We start from the raw sequence: 19,985 nt of genomic DNA, 5'->3' as shown, positions 1-19,985 counted from the left end.
TTTGTGTTTCTCATTTTTTGCACTTTTTCTCACAGAACACAAATATTCAGCTTGGAGATTCAAGTATTTGCCTTGGAAGTGGTATGCTTAGTATGGGATGGGACACCACTTGATGCAGCAGGGTGATCAGTTAGCCAATCCCTTTCACTGGAGCCTGGGCTCAGAAGCAATGAACAAGACCTAAAACAATCTGACCACCCCTTTCATAGCTAGTTCTGTTCATATGCAATGCCGTTGCTTTGCATTTTGGCCTGTGATGAGATCAAGAAATTAAACTAGTAAATAACAATGGTCTTGGTATATTTTATGACAAGGTATACTATTTAACACAGCAGGTGAACAGGGTTCTCCAACCTCATGCCAGTACTCTGACACAGAGGCAGTTAAATAAGCAAGGATGTGAGCAGACATTCATTATTCTGTGTGAATGGGACAAAAGGAGACTAAACTTAAATACTGCACCCAATTGATAAAATTTACATCTGTCTAATTTTACTAGGAATGCTGCCTTTGGTAAAGGCCCATATGGCCCAGAAAAAACGGGTTAATATTTTCTAAAATCCCTAATCCTGCTTGTTAGAGCTGGTTGAAATTTTCTAAATGTCAGTGTTTTGACAAAAATTGAATCAAAATTTCAAATTGTGATTGGAAAACAGGAAGAAATTTAGATTCTTTCCATAAAAATTTTTCCTGTTTTTAACCAGTTTATAAGGCGAGCAAGAAAAATGTCAAATTTTGAAGTTTTAATGAAAATTTTTAATGACATTTCAAATTCTGAAAGAAAAAAGCTGAAAAAATTTTGACTAATTTTTTTAATGAAATTTTCTGCTTTTTGCTCTTCTCCCTGAGCAGCCTCCACTCCCTCAGAGATTCTATGGATGCTTCAAACCCTGCTCCTGATAATAAGAATTGCAGTCACCCAATCAGAGCAGGGAGAATATCCATGTGACTTTTGTGACTAATCATGGCTAACCTACTCATTTTATATTTGATATATCAAGTACTAAATATTCTCACCAAACAATTTTCAAATAACCCATACATTAAAAAACAAACAAAACACATCCCAAAATAAATACAAATAAAAATCATGGAGTTAATAAGAGGAAATCATGATTGTAATGTTAACCTCCTGTGATTATTAACATTTCCGAAACAGAAAGAGGCTAAATTCATCAGGTAAATGATTGTTGTGAAATTATTTGCTCCACTCTTTAATATTTTATATACTAAATATAACCAGAATGGCTGTTCAGATATGGGTCTCATTTTAACTGAAACAAAACGAAGTTTTGAAAAGTCTAGATATATGGTTCCTCATCCTTTTTTTGCTCATATTTCTTACAGATACAGATGGATAAAACGGGCTTGTGGATTTGGTCTTGCAAACCCAGGAGTGATTTAGATCTGGGGTCCCATTAAATCTATTTATTCCTTCCCTGCACTGCAAAATTCAGGACAAGGAATGCAGTGGTTGAGTGGTTTCATTTTTGGCCCAGTCATAGAAAGAACATGCTGCTTTCTCTTCAATATTGATTTCTTCTATAAATATATAAATTTCTCCACCATTAGAATTTGTTGGTAATTTCAGTCCACTCGCAGGAGCTGAGAGGTCAGGTAGGATCAAGGGATCTTAATTGGCTTATAAGCGCCGGAAGGAAGTACAATTAATAATAATACCTAGCTCTTATGTAGTGGTTTTCATCAGTTGATCTCAAAGCCCTTCTCAATCTTTAATGCAGAGCACCACAGAACGGATGGTCCCTAAAATAACATGCAGGTGCCAGGGAGACACCCTGTTGAGATTCATTCCAGTCCTGCATGAAATCCTCATGCGTCAGATCCTACTGCTTGTCTGATCAAAAAATCCCTTACTGCTGCAGTTCCCTGGCTGTGTCATCTGTGGTCCATGGGAAGCTGGCTGGTCACATAGGTTTGGATCTTTTCCTTGTGCCCAGCTGCTGACTTTCACTAAAAGGCAGCTGAAAATGCTTTTCCCAATACATTTCCATGTAAGCATTCGCAGTAGCTGCCTCTGGTTCGTGCTGTGATCATGAAGGGAGAGGAGATATTCTGCACAATCGTGACTGGGAGGGGAGGTGTCCACAGGACAATCTTGCTATTAAGAGGTGGTCCTCGCTATGGAAAACTTTTGAGAACCCCTGCCTTAGCTCAGAGCATCAGTGCCAGGAGCAACACGTGCTGCTATCACCACTCATGGTGGCTAGATGGTGTCCCGGCTGCTGGACGGAGAGAGGATGTTAGCACAGTTCTCAGGGTGAAGGGAGTTACTGTGGGTCAGTGAGCTAAGAGGAGACAGGAGAAGTACGTATAGTAGCAGTGAGATAAGCATTTTCTAGGAATATTGGTTCAAATTGTAAACAAATTCATTTAGACTGTCTGTTCCTGCGAGCGAGTTAACTGTTGGGAACATTTGTGGGAATGGAGAAATTTAAGCAAATGCTGGGGATAATTCTTAGAAAAATACATTTAAAAAGAATTACTGTTCATTAGGCTGCACAAAGGAAAAGGGAAGCTGATTTTGTACACCCAGTCGAGGAACAGAACCGTACTGTGACTTGGATGACCAATCACAAAGCTCAAATATCCACAGTGAGCTGCTCATTAATGAGCTACAGAGCTAAAAATTATTTAAGAACATAAGAACAGCCATATTGGGTCAGACCAAAGGTCCATCTAGCCCAGTATCCTGTCTTCCGACAGTGGCCAATGCTAGGTGCCCCAGAGGGAATGAACAGAACAGGTAATCATCAAGTGATCCATCCCCTGTCACCCTCTGGCAAACAGAGGCTAGGGCAGGGGTGGGCAAACTATGGCCCATGGGCTGTGTCCAGCCTGTCAGACATTTTAATCTGGCCCTCTAGCTCCTGCCGGGGAGCGGGGTCGGGGGCTTGCCCCGCTCTACGTGTGCCGTGGCTCCGGGAGGCAGTGGCATGTCCTCTCTCTGGCTCCTATGCATAGGGGCAACCAGGGGGCTCTGAATGCTGCCCCCGCCCCATGCGCTGCCCCCACAGCTCCCATTGGCCGGGAACTGCGGCCAATAAGAGCTGCAGGGGTGGCGCCTGAGGATGGGGCAGTGCGCAGAGCTGCCTGGCAATGCATCTGCGTAAGAGCCAGAGGGGAGACATGCTGCTCCTTCCGGGAGCTGCTTGAGGTCAGTGCTGCCCAGAGCCTGCACCCCTGGCCATCTCCCCAGCTGGAGCCCTCACACACCGCCGCACCTCAACCCCCTTCCCCAGGCCTGATCCCCCTCTCGCCCTCTGAACTCCTTGGTCCCAGCCCGGAGCACCCTCCTCACCCCAAACCCTCATCCCCAGCCCAGAGTCCGCACCTCCAGCCAGAGCCCTCATCCCACCACTCACACCCCAACCCCTTGCCCCAGCCCTGATCCCCCTCCCACCCTCTGAACCCATCGGTCCCAGCCCAGAGCACCCTCCTGCACCCCAAACCCCTCCTCCCTAGCCACAGTCCAGAGCCTGCAACCCAGCCGGAGGGCCCCCCCCAATTTTGTGAGCATTCATGGCCCGCCATACAATTTCCATACCCAGATGTGGCCCTCAGGCCAAAAAGGTTGCCCACCCCTGGGCTAGGGACACCATCCCTGTCCATCTTGGCTTATAGCCATTGATGGACTTATCCTCCATGAACTTCTCTAGTTCTTTTTGTGTAGAAAGTAGTCTGTGCAAACTGCCATAAAGCAGATGATGCATTAATCAAACAGAAAAAAGAGGCAGAACTTATCAAATTATTTGTTACAACTCCATCGGAGGCTGATATCTATAATAAATGCCACCATCGCCAGCAGGAAATGCATAGTCTTGAGCGCACTTGGAAGTATGCAAAACCTGATTAATTTGCAGGGAATGTTTTCTCGTGTATATTTGGTAGCACTTTATGCACAGGTTACATTTATAAAATATAAAGGGTTAATAATTGACTATGGACCAGTAGTTGTTATAAGTAAGTTAGAGACGTGTTACAGTTGGTTATAAGCATGTCAGTGGAAGATATTATAGAGGGGTTTAAGCCATGACTATAAGGAACCTATTGAGCTGTTGGACTCGAACATCTATAATAAATTAATAAATGACTAATAGATGTTTTAATAAATCCTTTATGAACCATTTGTAAATGTGCCCTTAACATAAATTCTGGCCATAGACTCCATCCCGCTCCTGTTGCGGATGATGGCTCTTAGCCAAGCTTATGTATTGTCTCTGTTCTTCAATTGAATCCTGATTACCTTGATCATGGGAACCAATGTGTGGTGCAGAGTGTGCTGGAATCTTTGGGTTTTAGTTTAAAAGAGTCTAGTGTGAGCAGTAGGATAAAACTGCCATGGAGAAAGGCAGTCTAAAAAGACAGATAATTCTGTGCTCAGTCGTGCAGTGCCTGAAGGGCATTGTTATAGCTACACATGCACACGGTGTGTTTGAGTTCTTTAGATGAAAAGATGTATAAATGGAAAGTATTATTGGATTCTATCACCACCGCTTACGTGCACTGACACCCTGCAGAAGTCGCACTTGAATGCATGTGCTCATGCATCACCCGTATATGCATCTTTCCATCTGCACAGTCTTGGGCCTATTGTTCTTTCATGTCTGTTACAGACGGAGTACACATTTCCCTCCCCCCATGCACTGTTACATCACGCTTGTTCATGTCATGTATGTGTGCACTCATATGCTCGCTGTGTGTATCGCACCTTCCCATAGTCAAGACATACAGCAGTGCCTGTCACATGCCTTGTTTAAAGTCTTGTCTGCTTTTCTGGTCCAAACACCTGCTGTCATAGGATTAAGCTGTACACCAGTTTGTTATTAAACATTTTCTTCCCCTTGGATACTGGTAAAGGGCTCTTACTGAGAGCCTTGTTTGTTTATTTTTACAGTCAGTTTAAAAGCTCATTGAATGCAAATAAGGGAAGGCAGTTCTTCACCAGTTCTTCACATCGCCTCCTGCATAGCTATAACCCAAATTGGCTTTATTTATTTATTTATTTTATTTTTTAAATGAACTTTGTCAATCCTGTAGTCTCTGAGACCAGCTTCTTTTCTCCTGGTAGGTAAACAACATCAGACACTAGGCACACCAAATTGGCAAAGAATCAAGCAGGAAATTGACTTTAGGCGCATGACCAGTAACTTATTTGTTATGCACATCTGCTGAACTTCATCACACTCAGTATCTTGAATTAACATGAAACTAAGTTTATCCTTGATCTTACATCCACTGATGTGAACTGGAGCCTGGGCATTCTCTTGACTGGAAGCAGGATTAGGCCCTCTAGTTTTACATGTCAGAACATGATCATTAGGCTCTATACTTTAAAGTATTTAAAGGTATTTAATGAGGAAGGATGGGGTCTTGTGGTTAGGGTACTAGTCTAGGACTTAGGAGACCTGGATTCAAGTCACTGCTCTGCCATAAACTTCCTGGGTGACGTTGGGCAAATCACTTAGTCTCTCTGAGCCTCAGATTCCCATCTGTCAAATAGGGATTAAAGCACGGCCCTGCTTCACAGGGCACTGTGAGGATAAATGCATTAAAGATTGTGAGTTGCTCAAACACTGTGGTAATGGGCACCATAGAAATACCTTAGGTAACTGGTAGACTGGGGTGGTTACTGCATCAGATTAGCACTATAATCTCCCCCTTTCCTCTCTTGGGCATCTCACCCTTCCTTTAATGTTGATACTTATAGTGATATGATGTCTCTTCTCTTCCTCATGGAAACCTGATAGATTCTTCCCACTTAAGATCACCAGTATCTGACACAAATGTTTGGTCTTGATACACAGTTTTTTGGGGTTTTTTTTTGGTCTGGCTGCTGTGTCCTTCAGTTATCACTTCGCTCTGCTTTGGCTCGAAGGTGCTGTATGACAAAGAATGCAGTGCAAAATCATTTCATGCACACCGAATGTTACAGCGTGGTGTACTGCTGTGCAACTTGCACACAATACATCACCGTCATTGTTTCTGCTGTGGAGTTGTCACCCTTTCACCTCAGTACCATAGTCTATAAATATTGGCCCACGTTACTGTGCATCACATTTACACAGCTGTGCAATAACTAACAATGTTATGCTTCCACACTGCAGCTGACCATCACATAATCCTTGTGCAGAGTTTCACCATTATTGCACGGCCATGCCGTAGATGACCACCAGTATGTACTCATGTTGGTGTCTCCCCATTATGCACCCACAGCACGGGTATTATTATTACACTCTCCCACTGTACTGTTGAACAGCACTGTGGCATATCTGATTCCTGCTGATCACTGGCGTATTCTCTGTTGTCGACCAGTAGCGTTTCTCTTCTGTTTCCTGGGTGTAGTGTACAGGCCTTTGTGTATCCCAGTCTTCCTGACCCCTTCTCTCTCATAGCCCTTGGAGTTTAGCAGGATTCCAAACAAGGAATCAGGCATTTATACAGATAATAAAAATATGCAGAGCTCTAATAATAAAGATTAAAAAATAGCAAGAGTTTTAGAAAGGAGAGGGATATAAACATTCATGCTCTAGGGCATAAGCCAACCTCTACTCGTGGAGGTCAGGAGGAAACTTTGCCTGTGCACAGGTTATTCCATAACTGCGTAATTCAGGGCTTCTTGCACCATTCTTTGAAGTAGCTGGTGCTGCCCATGATGGAGACAGTTCTGGACAAGACGTACAACTGATGCAGTCTGGCAATTCTTACTGTTCCTATTCTGTCTATGCATCTCAGATGGCTAGACTTCAATATAACACATGCACCTGGCTCCTGGGCAGTCCTCCCCCATTATTGTTCTTTTTTTTCTTCCCTTGCAGAGGGATGGGTCACTTAGTGCCACGTGTTTCCTACACGCACTGCATCAGAGGGACGGGGGAATGGAAATGCCATTGTGAGATGCATATCTGATATGACTCCAACCGTCTTCCACCCCCAATACCCCCTGAGGGAGAAGCTAATAAAAAAGAACAAGCTGTTTTTTTCCCTTTTGGTGTGACACTTGTTATTGTGACATATGACACAGTAGAAAGGCCAGAGACTCGCTAGCTGTGAGAACCTTACTGCCCTATTCTCCCCTTAAGCAATGCAGGAGCACGTTCCCAAAAGAATTTATCAACCGAATCTGACAGGCTTGGTTTCCAAGCTAATTGTATACAACGTAGGACAGAACATGCATGAGAAGGGACGGTACGACTTCTTTAATACCTTAAGCCTGTCCTCTACAATTGAACTGTCCTTTACAACAGAACCTGAAGTAGCGGATGCCCATCAGAGGGATATTTACCATGGGTGACAGTGAACACAGCTGGATGGTGAAGTGAAACCAAAAGTTCTGTGTGCAAGTTCAGGCTGCAATGCTGATTAAATTTGAGATAGATGTAGAGCTCTCCATTCCTCCCCCCTCAACTACCTCTAGATTTCCATTTCTAAGGAGGTCATTTGCAGAAACCATGCCTATTTTGCAGAACCAGGTGATTGCAGTTTAACCACATGCTTTTTCCATTCCAGTTCCCCTTTCAGGAATCAGTGGCATTTTTTTAAAAGCAGTTTTTATCTGAAAGGCTGCAGCAGGGCTCATGTTATGAAAGGAACTGGTGTCACTGCAAACCTGGAATACAGACTTTTATTTGATGACGGCATGGAAAGATTTGCCTCTGGAACTGTCAGTTAAATTTCCTTGATTAGTATTATTGTGGGGAGACAGGAAATGAAAAGTAGCGTCAAACATTTAGAGACAATCTGCTTTAGAATTAAAAATTCATCGGTGAACAGCCGTGGAGTGTTACAATGATTTAAGAGTAAAAAGCACAAAGTTCAGCTAATGATCTGTAGGTCAGCTGGGGCAGTCGGCAGACGCTAAGAGATGAACTTTCCTTCAGGGATTCATACAACCTTTCACCTAAATGATGCTTGACCTTTCCTCTTGCATGTCCTGAGTAAATTTCGGGGCGTGGTGAAGCAGCAAAGATCAAGGACTGAACTGAAAGGTGAAGGGCAGAGACAGATAAAGGAAAAGACAAGAACTGAGGGAAAGTAATAACTTAGATTGGAAGCTCTTTGGGGCAGGAGACCATCTCTTTGTTCTGTGTTTGTACAGAGCCTAGCGCAGTGGGGTAACTCGAGTTCCTAGGTGCTACCCCTGTACAAATGATAATTGCACCCAAAAGGTGGAAAGTGTTACAGAAGAACAGGCAAGAGGAAAACAGAGAAAGGTGGGAGAAAAGCAGGCAGAGATGGAGGAGACAGAAACAGGAGTTGGGAAGGAAAACAGAGCATGAGGACACAGAGTAAGGAGTATGATAGGTGGAAGAGGATGACCTTGACTTTGGATTCTTTGGAGTGTTTTTCTTCTTTGCATCTTGTGCCTTAAGTGGTAATAGCAGAGATTAAGTGAGCTGGTGCCATAACAGACACAGCACTGCCTTATCTCTAGACTGTCTTGTTTAAATGACTGAGCATATTCATTAGTTAGCTGGATCTATTTTTACATATTTGCAAAACTTAATTTAAATAAATGACCTTGCATAAAGACTTTTTTCATCAGGATGGCACATGCAGCCACCCACACATCCAACCCTGGGAGGGTGGAGTGCTAAGAGAACAGATTTCAGTGAAATGTAAAGAGTATCCCAAGATTTCTGTTACCAGTGAGCATTCATATGGAACAAGATTTTTAAACAGGGATCTTTATTGCATCCTGAAAAAGGCTTTCATTGTATGGCAGAGAAGTCTGCTGAATTCCATTTCCTTTGAGGTATAGTGAGATTGCTTAAAATGTTCTGCTTCTCTGTAGGTTAGTACAAACTGGCTTTGCCTAAGGGCGTATCTACATACAACGTTATTCTGGAATAAGAGTGTCCACACGTGGAGTTATTTAGGAATAGCTACTGCACTTGAAATTCACACCCTATCTTAACCCAAATTAACTTTCAAGAATAAATGAGCCCTAGGCGGCTGGCCGGATGTGTCCAAGACATGCCTATGTTGCAGCCATGCATGTGTGTCCTGAGCAACAGAGTGAAGACCGTTCCTTTTTTAGGAGAGGCTTGTAGGTTTCAGGATATATATGTTATCCACGTTGGTGGCTGTGTGCCCTGCTCCTGCTGGCCACCACCCCCTGCTGAGTTGTTGTGCGGTGAGAGGCGTTGCGTCTCTTCGGCACAAATGCACTCCACAGTGCACACGGCACAGCGAGGTGGCAGTGGCCAGCAGCAATGGGGCACGCAGCCACCGTCGCGCCAGCTCTGCAAAGTCTGAGGAGGGAGACAGCTGACCAGTTGTTTTCCAACCTGACAGTTGTAGCCAGGTCCTGTTGGTTTCGGGTCTGGTTACAGGGCTCTAGGCCACCATCAGGCTCCCATGATAATGTAGGTGGGGTTCCCCTCTTCCTAACTCCACTCAGCTGGTGAGTGCAATCTGCTTTGTATTGGTTGCATTTGCTGTATGGGATTGTCAAGCTATTTGTGCATCTTGTTTGTAGGAGAGTGCTGCGTGCAATATGTTTGCATGCCATTTTGTGTAGCATGTGTCTGGGACAATGGCGTACAACTAATATTTTATCATGTAGCGTGTCTCCCCTTCACTATGCAGGATGAAGCAGGACTGCCGGGATGAGGGGGCAAAAGGGGTGGTTTGTCCCAGGCCCCAGCTTGAGTGGGTCCCTGAACTGAGTAGAGTTGCGATGTGGCTCATGGGATCACAGCACCACTCAGGTTTAGCCCAGCCGCCCTTCTGTCACAATGGACGGTCAGCCAGGCCAACCCTGAATGACACTGAGACCCCAGGTGCCAGGTCGCAATGCCACTCACTGAATTTTGGTCTAGTGACCCCTCTGCTGCAACCTGGTTGCCATGACAACCAGCCTCGTGGGACAGGAGCCAAGCCACCGTTGCAAAGTGAGTTCAGTGTGGGCTCGTTCTTCAACCTCGTGCCCCAGGTCTCCCCTCAGTGGTAATTTTTTTTTGGAAGGGTGTGTGTGTGTGTGGGGGGGGGGGCTCAATTTCAGATTTTGCTCTAGCCCCCCCCCCAGAATCTCTGTACGACCTTGGAATCAAGCCCAATATGTACTGCAGGTAGAGTAGCTTGGGACATTGCAGAGCTTTTAACTGTTTTGGTACTGCATGGGGTGTTTGACATCATAGTGTGTGGCATATTGATGGGGAATAACTATGTGTTTTGTGTAACGGTGCTGATGCATGGCAGGGCTGCATATACTGCAGGCTGATGAACAGCTAAGTTGGGCATAAGGCCGGCTCCAGGCACCAGCAAACACGCAGGTGCTTGGGGCGGCATGTTTCGAGGGGCGGCGTTCCGGCGCCGGCCATGCCGCCCCTAGAAATGTGTCCCCGCCGCCCTAGCTCGCCTCCGCCCACTCCCCTGAGCGCGCACCTCCGCTCCGCTTCTCCCCCCTCCCTCCCAGGCTTGCCGCGCATGAAACAGCTGTTTCGCGCTGCAAGCCTGGGAGGGAGGGAGGAGAAGCCAAGTGGTGGCGTGCTCGGGGGAGGCGGCGGTGGTGGAGCGGCGGCAAGCTGGGGCAGGGAGCAGTTCCTCTACCCCCCCCCCCCCCCGTTACTTCCTGCGCTCCCCCCCCATCCTCGCTCACCTCCGCTCTGCCTGCTCCCCTGAACGCGCCGCCTCTCCCTCGCCTGAGGGGGAGGGGGGAGAAGCGGAGCGGTGGCATGTTCAGGGGAGCAGGCGGAGCGGAGGTGAGCTAGGGCGGGGGATTGCGGGGCGGGGGGGGGAGCCACAGGAAGCAATGGGGGGTGGAAATGTGGCACGCCCAGGGGAGGAGGCGGGGCCAGGGATTTGGGGAAGGGGTTGGGAATGGGCGGAGGTGGGGTGGGGGGGCATGAAAAAAAAGTGGGGGCAAAAATCCTAGAGCCGGCCCTGGTTGGGCATGAACAGCAGTGTGGGTATATCATTACCTTCATCTTCTAGGCCCAGATACTGTGAAGAGGGATATCAGCAATGCTAAAAATAGGAGCTGTGTGCCCAGTGAACAGATTCCACAAGAAGCTAAACAACCAAGCTTTTACTCGGGTCAGAATATTTTTCTCCTAATGCTTCCGCAAGGGAATCTAAAACACTGACATACACAGAGAGAAATTCTTCCAAGTGATGGAAGCTACATGCAGACTCATTCCCTGTATGCTCAGAGATTTCAGTAAATAGAGGATTTATAGGCAAACAGAAAGAGAAGGCAGCCAAATCTATTTTTAACACCTGGCCCGTGTGTGTCTGCTGCCTGCTCCCTTCCTCCACAGGATTTCAGTTTCAGTCCAATCAGCTGCCCTGGCTTTGAAGTCAGAGCACCTTTCATTGTGCTCTGATAAAGCTCTACATTTCTGCTATGTTTGCCTGCTAGGTTCAAAGCCATTTAGAGTTTTAGGTGCAAATTCTGATTGCAGGGAAAGAAACCGGAGACCCTGCTAGGGTTAGTCTTGATAAAGCAGTTGCCATTCAATAATAATACTTGGCCCTTGCGACATCTTTCATCTGATGATCTCACAGCACTTTAGAAAAGTAGATATGTATTATTCCCATTTACAATAGGGAAATTGATGCACAGAGAGAGAAGTGTTTTGTCCAATGTCACACAGATGGTAAATGGCAGAGCTAGAACCCAGGAATCCTCATGCCCACTCCACTGCTCTAATCATTGACGAAGGGGTCGTGTCAGAGGTGTTCATGAAGTGACCCCTGTTAATGTTCAACTGCAATTAACCACGGGAGAGACCAAATCTGGCAATACTAGCAAGACTGCAAAAGAAGACATTGACCCAGATGTTGACATAAATGGCCCCTCTCAGGGTCTCAGCCAAAGATGGCACTCAATTGTCAGTTTCAGTGTGGAAGGATTCTCTGGAGAGGAGGCTGACATTAGGTCTGGCATGAATGCAGACATCAAGTGCTTTCAAGAGAGTGCAGCACCCATCATCCCTGGCAGTCCTATTGCTGTGAACATTGAAAGCAGCATCTACAACAGCACAGAAGACTGGTGAAAAACACTGCTGTGAAACACCATGGTATAATGAAACTCATGGTTTAACTGCAATAAAAGTAGATTCTGTTTACAAACCACCAAGTGAACAGTTTGTGTGGCCATCTGACTTCCCCTGCCAGAAGACTCATGCTTTGTTACAGGCGACTTCAATAGTCGCAACGCTATATGGTGATTCCCCGAGAAAGACAACAGTTGGGAAGAAGTTGAGAAGTGGAATGCAACAAAAACTTGACCTTGCTCTACAACTCCAAGGGCAAACATACCCTCCAAAGTGCATGATGAAACAAGAGGCACAACCTTAACCTAGCCTTTGTTACCTCTTGGGGGGAAAAACACCTGTTTGACTTGGATCCCTTCAATGAAGAAACCATTGGGCTTGCTGAAATGCTTATGAGAGAGACTGGAAAGGAGCTGCAAGACTGTTCTTAGTAGTGTATGCATAATGTGCCTCAGGTGGCATGTGACCAGGATTCATCACCAAATTTGGTCAACCGGTTGGATCATTAGCTTCCCCAGCCTTCCCCGGGTACTGACGGGGAGTGCGACATGAATGCTGATCCATGTCCCCTGCACGACGGTTGAAGGGAGTTGATTGAAAAAAACAATTCGTGCCTTAATAGCAAAAAAGCATGGGTCACCACCTGAATGGACCACAACCAAAGTGCATCACAGCAGTCTCTCCCAACCCAGTCCTAAATGGTAAACCAGCCCACATAGCAAAACACAGAATGAAACAAATCCAGCAGGAACTTGGCTAATTCCTCAGACAGCAAAGTGCACAATGAGCAGGTCAGCACTGAGGAGCTGACAGTAGCCATGAAAATCCTGAAGTGTGGAAAGGCAGGTGGACTCGATGGTATACCTAATTAACTATTACTACACTTTGGGATGAGAGCACAGAAGTGGCTGCTTGACTTCTTTAACTCTTGCATGGAGACAATGCAGAAACTGAGGTGGTAAAGGCAAGCCAAAGCGGTTGCACAAGTAAAACACATAAAGACCCTAACTGCAAAAATCTTACTGTCCCAATGTCCGTACTCTACTCAGCCTACAAGCTATATGAGCAGATGATAATGTGTAGGAAAGCTCCATGTGTGGAAAGGCAGCTGACTGATGACAAGTAGCTTCCACCCAGGACATTCATGCTGTGGCCAGTTGCACACTTAACTCAGTATGTCCATGATGGCTTTGAAACCTTCAAAATTACCGGGGCTGTGTTTGTTGATTTATTTGCTACTTATTACACTGAACTACTGTGCGCTTTTGCTGAAATTGGCCAGAATTCTGAGAAATAGCAAGGTCATCTCCTCCCTGCTAGAGAACCGATGTTTCTTTTTGAAGACAGATGGTCAGAAAAGTCAACCACATATTCAACGGAATGGACTACCTGAAGGTTCAGTGGTATCGCCCTTGCTGTTTGTTGTCTCCACAAATGACCAGTTTCCCAACACATAAAGATTCATTTACGCAGATGATCTTTGCATAGTCACCCAACTGGAAAGATTTGAGGACACTGAGTACATTCTAACTGGCTCCCTGAGTGTACTTGGATAATTGTATCACACGTGGTTCCTGAATGCCAACCCTTACAAGACCCAAGTGTGCGCCTTTCACCTGAAACACCATCAGGCCAAGTGAAAACTCCAGATATCATGAGATGGTACAATCTTTGAGCACTATGAACATTTGGTGTACCTCAGGGTCACATTAGAACAAACACTGACTTTCAAAGAGCACATCATGAAGCTGAAAAAGAGGGTAAACTCCAGGTATTCTGTATTCCAGAATGGAGAGTTTGACCCCAAATGCCCCTTGCAACCAGTTTCTCCCTTTGTTACTCAGTTGCGGAGTGCTGGGCCCCAGTACAGTCACACTCGAGCCATGCACGCAAAATAGATATTGAACTCAATCAATCCTGCAGAATCACCATGAACCACACTGTTGTTGTTCTGCCTCAAGGGGACTGCACCACCCTGAGTGAGGTGGTGCAGTAAAAAGGAGAGAAAAAAACAGGTGCATGATCCAAGACACCCTCCGCATGGACACAGTCCACCACCCAAGAGGCTGAATTCCAGAAAGAGCTTTACCTCGAACTATCGCTGTGGAAGGTTTTGGAGTAACAAAATGATGATAAATAGCAATGATCTTGGAGAAACTGGTTCCTTCAAAACAACTCTCTCCAGGCACTTGACCTTGAACAAAAATACCGGTGTACCCTAAATCAAGCAAGAGCTGAAGTGGCAAAGGCTGGTGACAATCTGATCCAGTAGAAACTGAGGAATGCCCCCAAATGTGAACATGGAGAGGCTAGGAAAACACATGAACATTGCCTGATGCAGTGCACCCTGTCAACATCCTGTCCTCATGAGGGACTGTTTGAGATAAGTGACAATACCAGGACTTGAATGCAGTTTTGGAGCAGCAAGCTATGATGATCACCATTAGACTATCTCAGTGATGGGATGCATTTGCTATTACAGATCCCAACAGCTTCCCATCAAAATGCCCCACTTTCTCATTCTTGGGAGACGGTTCTTTTGTTTTCATAGAATTGAAAGGTTTGGACCATTGGAAACGAACCTCTAACATTTTTGAGGCACCTCCATCAATTGCTAACTTCACCACCACCACCTCCACTTCTTCAGAGCAAAATAGCCTAGTGGGAACAGAGTTATGTTCCCAGTTTGCAGTGTGTGCACTTTTATTTACATGCCCCTTCAGGTCATGTCTACTGTTGAGTCCTCAAAGAAGCAGGGAGCCTTGTGTTTCAGTGCATTGCTTTGATTGAAAAATTAGAACAAGAACATACTTGACAAAGCTGAACTTAGTTTCTCACTTGCAGTTGCTAAACTCTGTCTCCTTGTCTGTCTCTAGCCTGGTTCCTCTTTCCTCTGCATTTATTAGATACATGCAGTGTCCACAAGATGACACTGTGCCACATCTGTGCTAGAGAATTGAATTGCTGGGAACCGAACAGATGGCATTACAACATGTGCGGGGCATCTGTATTATCTAGGCTGTTTTTGAGTGGATTTTACCCATATTCTACCCCATGGACTCTAGTCTACTGTTAGGAATTGCACTGCTTTCTTAGTTCCCTTTTCCAGTGATGCCAGCAGAGCATCCTGTGTCAGTGGCTTAAGAGGGATTTCCAAAGGCCTTCTGCAAACCCAAGGGGGTTGTGGGACAAGGAGCCAAATTCCCATGGATGGTCAGCCATTTTGATGGCATTGTTATGTTGTGGGGATTGGGCAAAACCTCATTGAAGCTGGTAGGCATAATTGCCACCCTTTATTCAAGATGAATGTAAGAAATGATTAAGCTCCTTTACAGAAGCAGATAACAGAAACCATCATGCAAAACATGGGCACATGGCAAGCTTTGAGCAGAAGCTCAACTGTGTGGCCCAAGGGGTTTTCCTTTGTCTGATGTAGCAAGCACAGGAGCTGGGGCATTGATTGGTGGAGCTGTAGAAGCAGGAGAAAAGAAGCAGGAGAAACACCGAGAAGGACACAGAGAAGGAACAAAGAAGCCACAGACACAACCAGAGAAACCTCGGTAGCATGACAAGAGGAAAAAAAGTGAATAGAGCTTTTGTGTAAAGTGCAGCCACAAAGAGTCTTGGAATGGTCAGCAAAGAAGCTATCTCCTGTTGTTTGAGTCCTTCTGTGTTCAGGAAAACGGAACTTGGCATACTCTTTGTAAATAAACAGGATTACACCAATCAGTTTCTCCTCTTGTAAGAAACAACCCACTAGCCCCCCCCCCCCCCCCCGAAATTGGCTAACTGCTTGGGTTAAAAAGGGGTAACTGTATTTTCTTAAACTGGAGGTTCAGGTGCGCGATCAGAGCTGCTACCTTGCTCAGTCAGACAAATGTCTTTCAAAAATCTTGAAAATGAATCCCTAAACATCTCAAATACCTTAGGGGAAATGATGGAGAATGCACGGCAGTGTGTGTGGAGCGGCAGAGACTAACTGCTGGAGTGAATGGCTCTATGTGCTACGTCAAGATGCGTCTCAGTAGGTGGATCGTTGCGGCTGGATCAGGACCACAACCACAGACAGGTGAAGCTGAGGAGCTCAGGGGAGCCTGAACAGAGCAATAGTGGCTGCGGAACCTCAGAATGAGTGAGGAGACATATTCAGTAGCTCAGTGGAGGCTGGCCCTGACATTTTGCAGATCTTATACTTCCATACAACTTTGCTCATATATCTTGCCAGAAAGCTAGTGTTTTTTTTCCCAGTACATTTAGTCTAATATGACTTGATAACCTCATTGCCTGATAATATACCACTGATAACTGCAGCATATGATCTTGAACTCATCTTGGGACAGTATTCATGGAGCTTAGAATAAAGGACAGCCCTGAATACAGACAAAAAACGAAGTGGGGAAGGAGTTGTCAGGGAGAGGTGGTGGGATGGACAGCTCATACGAACTAGCAGTTTTGGATTCGCAGCAACATACCTCAAAGGCCCCAGGAATATTCTGAAGGCTTTTACTAGCAATGAGTAGATTAATGTGCCAGAAATAAGATCTAAGCCAAACCTTCTTCCAAACTTAAATTGATTCAAACTTTTTTGAATCTCTCACCAAAAAAAATTGGATAACATTTCCCTCCCTTCTGTCCTTAATTTAATTTTCATAGAGGCCTCTGGACAGCCTAGTTCCAGCCAGGAATGGAAACAGGATACTGAAATGCTGTAAGAAAAGCTGATGCCATTGCATTCCTGACCTGATCAAATGCAGGAAGGGCAGGAAATCTCTCATGACACAGCCTGTTTGCGTCAGTTTTCCAGCCCATCATAAAGAAGTTCAGACGCTTAGGAAAAAAATGTCCAAAGTTTTTTGGTACACTAATGCACCAAGCCATACATATTCCAGTTAATTCATTGCTAAATTGTACCCAACATAATGTGAACTGCACCATGTGTTTTTAATCAGAAGGCTCATCTTAACCTCCCGCAAAATTGTATGTGCAGGGGACTGATAGGGAGGTAGCTCTGCCTATTGTTGAAACCACAGGTCTGGGAGGGATGATATTTGAGATCTCAGTTATATCACTACCTTTCCCACTATGTGATCTTGGGCAAGGCCCTTCACCTCTGCTCTGACTCCCTGAGCTGTAAAATGGGAACAACTCTTACCTAAATCACAGGCATGTTAGAGTTTCTCATTTATGGTTCTAACCCAAGGTATTGGATGGAAAAAGTTACAGGAGTCCTTAGTATTAGCATATGGGAACTTTTTGTTAGATCAGTGTTAAACTCATTGGGTTCAGTTCTCAGGGACTTGTGAAAACTGGAGCCTATTGGGAATTTTTTGATTGTTTTTTAGCGCCCCTCCCCCCCCCCCCCCGAGAGGCCAGTTGATTCTTTTTTGTTTTGTTTTCATCTTTCCTCTTCATGATAGAAAAAATCAATAGAGAACATTAATCTCTAGTCTGCTCTGCACATCTGTGCGTCCTGACCTTTGCCGGAGTAAGTGCAGAGATCCAGGCTTGTAAATTATCAAAATCTAAATCAAGTTTTTTGATGTATGTGAAACAATTTTTAAATTTTTCTTTTGGTTTGTGAATATTTTCAAAACTTTGACTTTCCATCCCAATTTGAGATGGGGTAAAAAAAGATCAAACTCTCTCTCTCAAATATTCATGAGTCAGAAAACCATTTCCTATTCAGCTCTGGTACAAATCTTTTCTGGAGATGTCTAGAATATGGATCATGTCCCTTTAAAATTTGAAGTGAGCTGTAGCTCACGAAAGCTCGTGCTCAAATAAATTGGTTAGTCTCTAAGGTGCCACAAGTACTCCTTTTCTTTTTTCCTTTAAAATTTGGGTTTGTTCAGCAAACTTGTTGAGTTTTGTGCACTTTCCACTGCCAAATCATAAGCTCAGGCTTGGTGAAAGGGTACCCCAGGTTCAGGAATCACAGGTTTAGAGGTGGTTATGAGAACAGCTGAGTTTTCCAGTGCATTTAAATGTTTAAATTACCTGTTTAGCTGACTGACCTGTGACTCACAGGCAGTCCATGTTTAACACTTAAATAAAGGGAAGAGTGGGGAAATACAAGAAAACAAGCAAGTTTTCAATCAGTGACTGTATAGGTCCATTAAGGGACCCCGTGGAGCTGTGAATGGGTACGCAACTTTGATTTTATGAGACAGCTAATCTAATCGATATTTTAAGGGAGTTACAGCTATTCTATTCTCTCTTAACCAGGTAATGACAGAGTTTTAAATCATATTAACAGCCATAGCTGGTCGGATCACTCTGTTGCTCCTGATGCATGTCTTTTGCATCTTCTGTCTGACTACCTCAATAATTAACAAAGGGCATGCCCAGACTGCAGTCATAGAGTGTGATTGCAGCTCTAGCTGACATACCCAAACTAGCTTCAATATAGCTAATTCGGGGCTCAGAACAATGAAGCCGTGGCTGTGCAGGCTCGCTCCATGAGCTTTCTGGGTGGGTTTGTACAGCTCATACTGAAGCTCATACTGCCATAGCTTCACTGCTCTGAGACCCGAGCTAGCTTGGGGAAATCTCAGCTGCAGCTGGAATCACACCTTGTTCACACCATGCTCATATTACAGGTGGGTAAACAGTGGCATAGAGAGGTTGAGATTTGCAAGCAGCCCCCCAAGGAGTCACTAGTGGATTCTATTCTAATCTCTGTGAGTTCTCTTGACTCCCAGTCCCCAGCTCTAACTACTAGGCGATGATCCCTCCATATATCTGTAAAATAATTTAAAAGAAGCGGAGCCAACATTGAGTTGTTCCAGGAGATGAAGCTGAACAACAAAGAGCACGAGAAGTTGATTCTCTCTTTTATAGGCCAGGGCTGTTACTCTTCCATCAAATCTAATAGTGCCAGGTTAGCTGAATTAATACAAAGCCAGACAGCCCATCTTCTTGCACACATAAACCAAGACAAAGCAGGTAGATTTATTTCCAATAAACATTTTAAAGCATGCTCATAACCCTTATTCATCTGAACATTCTGAACTGATGACAGATTCATTCTTTGCCTAACGTCATGGTGGAAGACAGCACCGAAACAGGAATATTAGAGATGGATAAAGTCTTGTTCATGTCACGGAGAGTGAAGTGTTGTTCCCCACGTTCTGTTCTCCAGTGCTTTGACTAATCTGTTCTTAAATCATGATTCAAGTAATACAGTTTCCACAGCTTTCTTTAAGAATCAATTCCGGTACCTCTGTTAGGAAATCTTTAAAGATTGGTCTGAATCATCCTCCTGTATCTGATTACACATGAAGCTTAAAATTGCAGCTTGGATCTGGATTCAAATTTGATGAATGACTCTGATCTTTATGATGGCTGAACCAAATCCCAAGGTCAGACTGTTGTGGCTCAGAACCATCTCCACAAAACTTTCTCTGCTCAGTTCCATCCCACTCCTCCCTGCTTTGCCCCTGGGGAACTCCTTAAACAATTCCTCACCTTGCTTGCAGTTTACACCTTCTGAGTCATCACATTCTCCTTTTAGTTGTCATCTAGTCAAGATGTACATCTGTAAATCTTTTACTCATTGGTCAGTCTCTCCAGACCCTTAATTATCTTTTTCTTGCTCTTTTCAGAATTCTTCCCAATCTTCTGACATCCTTCTAGCTCTGCAGTGCACCCAGTAATTTCCCTCTCATGATTAGAAAAGGAGTACTTGTGGCACCTTAGAGACTAACCAATTTATTTGAGCATAAGCTTTCGTGAGCTACAGCTCACTTCATCGGATGCATGATTATAAGCATCCGGGTTTATAGAGGGATGCAGAAGTAGCAGTCTGCTGCATCAATTCAAGGGGATTTTTATAACGGGTTTCCTTGTGACAGTTTCCATTTGGGCTCAAAGGTGGTCAGTTTTGGCGATTTGCTTGAGTAAACAGTTCTTTGAGCATCCCCCCTTTGCTTTGCTTTCAACTTCTAGACTTCCTCTACAATCAAT

General features: G+C 44.8%; 1 protein-coding gene across 7 annotated transcripts in view; it reads left to right on the top strand.

Annotated features, from left to right (window-relative positions):
- Positions 1 to 19,985, top strand: part of GRAMD1B (GRAM domain containing 1B) — a 289,702-nt gene that overhangs the window by 77,932 nt on the left and 191,785 nt on the right. The window lies entirely within an intron of this gene.

This window comes from Chelonia mydas, chromosome 22, assembly GCF_015237465.2.
Source record: "Chelonia mydas isolate rCheMyd1 chromosome 22, rCheMyd1.pri.v2, whole genome shotgun sequence".
In the NCBI taxonomy this organism is placed as follows: Eukaryota; Metazoa; Chordata; order Testudines; family Cheloniidae; genus Chelonia; species Chelonia mydas.
This window is presented reverse-complemented; position numbering and strand designations above follow the sequence as displayed.